Here is an 8,643-nt window from a genome sequence, read left to right as displayed (position 1 = left end):
TTATGGAGATGGCATGATATATGGTAAAAAATCAAGCTTTGCCACATGCATTTTGGCTTGATGCTATCATGTGTGTTGCGTATGTACTAAACAGGTGTCCCACCAAAATATTGTAGTTTATCACTCCTTACAAGTCCTAGCGTGGCAAGAAGCATCCATTGGTCATTTGTGTGTATTTGGCTGTTTACACTCGAGAAATCAATGGTTATAAGTTGTGTCTTTTGCAAACAACATATATCACGATTAATTTGATGTTGTTTTATGAAAGATGCATTTTATGCCTTGTTAGCATATACTAAGGAGGCACATAAAAGCTCACAAAATGTATACAGTATGTTGTTGCCTCTATTTAGAGGCAAGAGTACAAATTGTTCTAATGAGGCACATGTGCAACCTATACAAGTTTCAAATGACCTTACAAATCAGCCATTTTTTGATGCAAATTTACAAGATAAAAAATAGGGCTGAAAATGAGCAGGGTAGAGGTATGCCAAGATGGTTAGTGAAAACATTGCGTGAGAGTAAATTGGATGCACTTTTGTATAGGCATACTCATTTAGATTTTCAACATGCCTCTTATACATCATATTGTTATTTTTTGGTTATGTCTAGTATCGATGATGAAAATATGACTTTGTCATTTGACGAAGCACAAAATTCAAAAAATGGTTTAGTGCAATGTAATGTGAATATGATATGATTTTTGTGTGACTTACCTCCAAGCAAAAACACCATCGGTATTACATGGGTTTTCTAGTTAAAACATAATCCTAGTGGTAGTGTTGATCCCTATAAGAATAGACTTGTGGCATAAATATATGCTCATGACAAGAGTATTGACTTTGATGGGAATTTTGCTCTCACTAATTGTATGACTATCATTTGTAGCATTTATGAATTGGTAGCTCATAATGGCTGGAATGCACATCAATAGATATTTTTAAGGATGATTTTCATGAGGAAGTGTATGTACCATAACCTTGTGGTTTTGTTCAAAAAGGGTAGGAAAACAAGGTGTGTAGGCTTAAGAAGGCATTGTATGGTTTGAAGCAAGGACCGCATGCTTGGGATGAAGATATTCATGTTTATTTGGTTGCACATGGTTTTCAAAATCGTACGTCTAAGTGAGAGATGTACATATTTCTCATTGGACAAAATGAGGGACATATTGTTGTTTTAAGGCTGATTAAATGCCTCTTTTGAGATGTGAGACCTAGATATTTGCATCATTGAGTACACATTCTAAGTAGGTTGATGGAGATATGGATTTGTGTTAGACAAAGTATACTGAGAAATTGTTGTGTAGATTTGTATTCGGGATTGTAAATATACTGCTACTCTAATGGAGACAAGTTTGAAGCTTACTCTTCATGATATTGGAGATTACTTTGATATCCCACTCTATTAGTAGGCTATTGGTTGCCTTATTTATGTATGCATTTTGAGGCCATATGTTTTGTATGCATTCTAATAGGTAAGCACATTTATGCATAGCCCATGCGATACACATTGGAAGGTAGTCACATGGATCTTTTGCTACTTGAGTTGCACTATACATCTTGAGTTGTTTTATCCCGCGGGATTGTTGCCACTAGATTTACACGTTTTTTAAGAATTGGATTGGGCTGGTTGCTATGACAGACAGGGATTTCAAAATGACGTGATCACACTATAATTTCAGGTTAATAACAATAGAAATGCAAAATAACAAATATTATGTTAATTGACATTCATCTTTTTTGACCTGCAAGGAGACTTGGAGACCGGCTCGAGGCCCGCCGGGTAAAGCAACTTCCCCGCCGGGCTTGCCGTGGCTATATAAAGACGACGCCGGTGCTTGTCTTTTTCACAAGAGAGGTACATTGAAAAGTCTTTTTCACCAAACTTTCTAGCAGCTTTCCACATTTTCAAAGCAGTGTAGCAGTAATTTTTTAATCCCTTCCTTATTTTATTGATGTTTTTTTGAGTTTTTTGCGTTAAAACTTAAAGGTATAAAATTTCTTTTATCAAATCATCGTACGTGGATGCACTGGCATATGGTTGCAATTGCGGCTAGGTGTGTCATTGCAAAAGCGTACGATGATTATGTTTTATATTGCTCCCAGTCATTCATGCTTCGGCACATGGTTGCAATTGCGACTAGGTGTGTTGCTGCTAGAATGACAGGAGCATCTGTTTGAAAGAAGCCACCGTGCGTGGATGCACTGGCACATGGTTGCAATTGTGGCTAGGTGTGTCATTGCAAAAGCGTAGGGTGACTATGTTTTATGTTGCTCCCAGTCATTCATGCTTCGGCACATGGTTGCAAATGCGACTAGGTGTGTTGCTGCTAGAATGACAGGAGCATCTGTTTGAAAGAAGTCACCGTGCGTGGATGCACTGGCACATGGTTGCAATTGCGGCTAGGTGTGTCATTGCAAAAACGCAAGATGACTATGTTTTATGTTGCTTCCCGTCATTCATGCTTCGGCACATGGTTGTAATTGCGACTAGGTGTGTTGCTGCTAGATTGACGATAGCATCTAATGCATGAATGTGTGCTCAAATAATTCATAATGTTTCATATGCTTGAATCTTGAAAGAAGACATCGTGCGTGGATGCACTGGCACATGGTTGCGATTGCGACTAGGTGTGTCATTGCAAAAGCGTAGGATGACAATGTTTTATGTTGCTTCCAGTCATTCATGCTTCAGCACATGGTTGCAATTGTGACTAGGTGTGTTGCTGCTAGATTGACAGTAGCATCTGTTTGAAAGAAGTCACCGTGCGTGGATGTACTAGCACATGGTTGCAATTGCGGCTAGGTGTGTCATTGCAAAAGCGTAGGGTGACTATGTTTTATGTTGCTCCCAGTCATTCATGCTTCGGCACATGGTTGCAATTGCGACTAGGTGTGTTGCTGCTAGAATGACAGGAGCATCTGTTTGAAAGAAGTCACCGTGAGTGGATGCACTGGCACATGGTTGCAATTGCGGCTAGGTGTGTCATTACAAAAGCGTAGGGTGACTATGTTTTATGTTGCTCTCAGTCATTCATACTTCGGCACATGGTTGCAATTGCGACTGGGTGTGTTGCTGCTAGAATGACAGGAGCATCTGTTTGTAAGTTGTTGTATGGTGAGGCATTGGCACATGGTTGAAATTGCGATTAGGTGTGTCACTACCCAAGCGTACGAGATCTATGGTCTATACTGCACTTTTTCTTTCATGTAGAAAAGATCCAAATGGAGTGGCACATAGTTATATTTCACAATGTGTTGTTTGCAATAATACCATTGCAGACAAAATGGATCCTTCTGCTACTTCAATGATAGAGTTCAAAAAGAAAATTAGACAATTGTTGATTACAATCGTCAGTGCACTAGATCCCGACGATATAACGCAGATTGTTGGAGATGAGTCTAGATTGCAATCATTATACAGTGAGATTGCCCGTAAAATTTTGTTGTTATATCCAGACAAAACAACCGAATCAATAATCTCATTACTGAGTAGTTGGGTGGGAAATTTGCCCAAGGTGGCTTCTGATTTGAAAGAGGAATGCCCTCAAGAAGTAGACAAGGGTAAGCTAGAGCATTGGAACGCGAGATGGAGAGCTGAAAAGGAGAGGTCAAGGCGAGCATCCCACATAGACACACAGTTTGGCCTAAGCAAGAAAATGCGAATGGCTATCACCAGAGTTATGGGGAGCAGCCAAGTTGGAGAACCGTTTATTGAGGAGGCTGCCATTGAGGGAACATCGGGTTCTACTACTTCTGCCAGCCACCTGGAGAGCAGTATATACAATTCTGAATGTAGTATGACTTTGGGCATTCCAAATAAGTCCATTAAGAAGATCAAGAAACTTGGGTCAGGGGCTTATGGCACAGGGTGGCAAGTTCAAATCAAAGGGATCAGTTTCCTTCCTGCAACGAATACTTATTGTGCCAAGGAGTTCAAAGGACAGGCCAAGCATCAGTGGAAAAGCTTTGCATTAGAAAGTGGAGTAGATCTCAACCATAGAGGGATTGTGAGGAGTATTGCCCACTCTGTAACGTTGTCATGGTTTCTGATATTCCCCTACTTCAATGGGGGAACTTTAGGTGATCTTATGGAGTCAGTGCCCCTTCCACATGGCTCTTTCACGACGCTTGTAGCGCATCAAGAGGGGAAAGGAAAGATCCCTGAAGACTTTAAATGGGAGCAGCCCTCTGAAGACAAGAAAACACGTATCAAGAGCCTGTGCAATCATGCTCCCTCGTTGATCCATGCCTTGGTGAAGGCATTGCGATTCGCACATGACGAGGGAGTGATCCACAATGATCTCCATCCATGGAACATCATGTTGGACTTTACCAAGGATCTCACTCTCCGTATTGGAATAATTGATTGGGGATTGGCTCTGCGTGTTGGCTTAGAGACACAAAAGACCAACAATACCGATGAAAACTGGCAAAAGCTTCATCCTTGGCGAGCTCCTGAGTTACTAGATGGCAAGAGTTTATGCCCATGGACCAAGGCCACAGATGTGTACGCCATAGGATGGGTGATATGGAAATTTTGTAAGTTTTGTGGAGAGTTCTCTGACTACTACAGCACAGATTGGTTCAAACATAAGGTTTCAGTGGAGGTACAAGCCATATCTAGGATTGTTGTGGAAGGTTGGGTGAGGAAGAAATCCATAGACAGAAAGACCTTGGCACTTTTGGACGAAGAATTAGAAAGATTTGAAGCCCAGCCAGAACGATGCTTACGCCCTCCCTCTGAAATGAGTGTAGCCTTTTTTTGATGGATATATGATGTACTTTATGAAGCAGGGTTTTTTGAGACTTGTGACTTATAAAAGCACTTTTAAAAATTGGGTTTTATGCGCCATGGATGATGTATGAGTAATAAAAACACTTTGTTATATCTCAATAGACAACAAATTTTCTATGAGTTTTGTTTTTTCTCATAAGTTTCAAGCAATAAGCCACGTGGAGTCACTGATTGTCATTCATTGATTTAAAAAATGGTGGTTACTCTTATATCAATTGATTGTCGTAAGATGGTGGTTATTCTAATATCAATTGATTGTCGTAAAATGGTGGTTAAAATTATAGCAATTGATTGTCGTAAAATGGTGGTTACTCTTATAGCAATTGATTATCATTAAGTTTGTATACGGTAACTGAAGTATAGTGTTTAATCAGGATATGGATAATGATAATCAAAGGGCTAAGCGCGCTTTTGAGCGTCTCAGATCCATGTGTCAAGGCGGTGGAGTGAACGACACCGCTCGAATTGCTGCTCGTTGCTCCCAGTGGGCCAACCCAGTGGGTACAGAATGGAAAGAGGTGAACACTAGGATTGACCGAGAAATGGCGAAATCCATATGGCCAGGCGTTGCAGATGACAACATCAAGAAAGGTCGACTCAAGCTATCACAATGCATTAATGCAGACATACGAGGAAATGGAGAGTTATGTCTTGGGTGAAGCAGTGGACTTTAGCTCAAGGACACCTCACATGACAGTTGAGGACATTCGCAGTACTGCAATCACCGTCACACGGCAAGAGATGTCATTGGCACTAGAAGGTGCATCAATGGAAGTACACCAAGTTAAAGAGGAGCTTCAAACTCAACTCAGGCAAGCATCACAAGCTACACAAGGCTCTCATGCAGAAGAAACCCTAAATAGAGACTTGCAAAGGGAGGTGAAGGTGCTATCTCGCCACGTAAAAGAGTTAGAGGCGACTATAAAAAAACAAAATGCTACCACATTGATTGAGCACCCAACATCTATTGAGGCCCCTCCAGCTTCTGGTGAGCACGGTGGTCCTTGCCCCATATGTAGATCATTCTTTCATGAGTGGTGTGGTCACTTTAGCTTGCCATGCGGACATATGTATCATATATCATGCTTGATGCAAAGCATGATGAATAACTTTCATTGTGCTATATGTGAGTTTGAGATATCCAAAAATCTATATGCAATGTTCAAAATGTCTGAAGACTATAATAAGCTTAAAGGTCAGCGTGAACAGGAGAATGAAGATATTCTCACAAATATTTCACTATCTCTTGGATAGTTTTTGTAACATTTGAAAACATTTACTCGTTGTCTTGCGAGAATTTATTAGTGAATTGTGAATTGTCTTCACTTCAGCTTCAATTATGATATGTGATAATGCAACGATTTGTTAGGGCTTTGTATATTATGAAGCTTTAATAGTGATTTGTGGCCTTGTAAAGGTTTTTAAGGGCTTCGTTTATTATTAAGCAAATGTCTAACCTTAAACTAAATATTAAAAAAAGCTTATAAGATAAACAATTTTTGAACTTAACCAGAAGTCACTCAATGGATTCGATAATCTATTAATTAAACCACCGTCGCTTGCTGCGACGGGTCAAAGTTGGTTCAATTTCCAAATTCTCTTCAATCTCTTCTAAAGTACATGTAGTTTCTACTTCATGAGATTCCCCTTGCTGCTCACTGTCTTCGTCCACCTCATCATTGGTTACATCATAAGTCCAGCGCAGCATCTCCTCTTTGTAGTTCTCAGCTTGCACTCTTGCCAATAGCCGATGGTTGCAGTACATATACACCAATTTTTCAGCTCTTGAATTTAGAAGGCGGTTTCTGATGGTGGAATGTACATATTTATATGTACTCCAGTTTCTCTCAGAACTTGAATTGGATGCACATTGGGCTAGGATTCTAACAGCTAGGCGTTTAAGGGTGGGTGCACTACCACCATTCATCATCCACCACTTCCACGCTGGTTGCTCCGTGGCAAGTTTCTGCACAAATTCTGTACCAAACTTACCCTCTTTGAGTTTAAACTTCGTAAGATCAGTAACAGCTGATGCATGCTCATCAGGATCATCATAAAACCTGCCTATCACATCATAAAAGTCTTCCAGCACCTCCTCATCAAGTTTGTCTATTTCCATTGCCCAATACTCTGGATCCAATAAGAAAGCTACGCTGTGTAGTGGACTATGTGCAACCCATCGACCATGCACATACTTTCTCAAAATTTCTCTCCTCTGTTGAGTGAATGGTGTCTTCCAAGGCTTCACAATTGGCTCCTGGGGCTCCTCTGGATTTGCAAGGCTTTCTTGAACAGTCCACCAAGCCATCCACACCTTACCTATGTTAGGCAAGGCAGAATCCAGTTGGCGTAATGCGAGCATAATTGGCATCATGACATTGTGCACATCCACCACATCATCCCAGAAGTGGCAAACAGCTAGTAGATCTCTGATCACCCCTATTTTGCTTTTTATCTTCTCCCTTTGACCAGCCTCCCATTCTGAAAAAGTGGCACAAACAAATGTCTCCATCACAGCATTCTTATTTTTTATATGTGATTCTACCGTATAGTAGTTGGTGCAAAATCTAGTTTTGCACGACAGTTTTAACATAGTAGACATCCTCTGACGGTACATGTCAAGAACCCTCTGACGCTTCAAAACAAACTTGACTATTAAGCGAGCATTGTCTACTATCCATTTGAACCACTCTGTGTCCTCCCTCTTGTACCAATCTTACAATACCAAGTTCAAGCTGTGTGTACTGCAACCAACACTCTATAGGTGAGAGAAGCGACTTTCAAGTATTCTACCTGCAGCCCTACAATTTTTGGCATTGTCCATGATTACTTGGACAACATTTTCTTTTCCAAGTTCCTCAACTCCGTCGCCAATGATGTCAGCTATAAAACTGCCAGACTTTATTTGACCAGAGCTATCCACAGCTTTGATAAAACATTCACCACGAGGACATACAAGCATGATGTTGATCAATGGCCACCTTTGAACGTTGGACCAACCATCACTAACTATGGTGTATCCAAATTGTTCTGTTGCATTTAATATTATCCTTTGAATATCCTGTTGTGTGCTTGTGTAACATTTATCCAACAGTTGGTTTCTCATATGGTGATATGTTGGAGGGGTAAATCCAGCACCATACTCCCCAATGCGTTTCCAAGCTGACTTCCATGCATCACGGGTGACAATGGCCAATGATCCCCCAATGAAATAGACGGCTTTAGCTAGTGCAAGTTGTGCTTCTTCTAAGGCAAGTGTTTTGAAGCTCGTCTGTAAGCTAACCTCTCTACTTTTTGACGATCCTACCTGAAAGTCAGGAGATCCATGGTTTGGAGGTGTACTTCCATCGATATGAGAAGTTGGTTCCCTACTTTGAGTGCTTCCATTGGTGGGCGTTACACCCAATGATCCCTCATACTGGTTTGATCTTATCGATATGGGGGTGTGATGGTCGAAAGTAGAGAGTTTTGATCTTTTGCTCGTGGAAATTAGCTTACCAATTAAAGCTTTTAAGCGCATAGCTGCTTCTTCTGCACCTAAGCCCTTGCACTTTCCTCCTTGGATTCTGGTATTGCCACCTAGCAAATGATCCCTTATTCTTGGTGCTCCTCCAGATTTCTCTTCGTCACAAAAGTTACATTTCCAATCTTGATACTTATTTAAATTTGTGGCAAAATTCCACTCGGGTCTTGGACTTTTTCCACCTGTCTTTCGCTTGCCCTGCGAAGTGGTGCCCTGCGAAGCAGGACCTGGCATCGAGGTAGGAGGTCTCCTCAAGGAAGCCAGGCTTGAGACACCAACATCACCGCTCACATTCCCGGTGGAAGACATACTTATTGGATGCC

At 41.0% G+C, this 8,643-nt stretch overlaps 1 long non-coding RNA gene across 1 annotated transcript; it reads left to right on the top strand.

Annotated features, from left to right (window-relative positions):
* Nucleotides 1-1,746: 1,746 nt before the first annotated feature.
* LOC147454117 (uncharacterized) lies at nucleotides 1,747-6,003 on the top strand. Its single transcript, XR_015188761.1, has 2 exons — nucleotides 1,747-1,857; nucleotides 5,172-6,003. It is a non-coding gene; the product is annotated as an uncharacterized LOC147454117 (long non-coding RNA).
* The last annotated feature ends 2,640 nt before the right edge of the window (nucleotides 6,004-8,643 follow it).

This window comes from Adiantum capillus-veneris, chromosome 7 (genome assembly GCF_014529385.1).
Source record: "Adiantum capillus-veneris isolate H3 chromosome 7, ASM1452938v2, whole genome shotgun sequence".
Classification (NCBI taxonomy): Eukaryota; Viridiplantae; Streptophyta; class Polypodiopsida; order Polypodiales; family Pteridaceae; genus Adiantum; species Adiantum capillus-veneris.
This window is presented reverse-complemented; position numbering and strand designations above follow the sequence as displayed.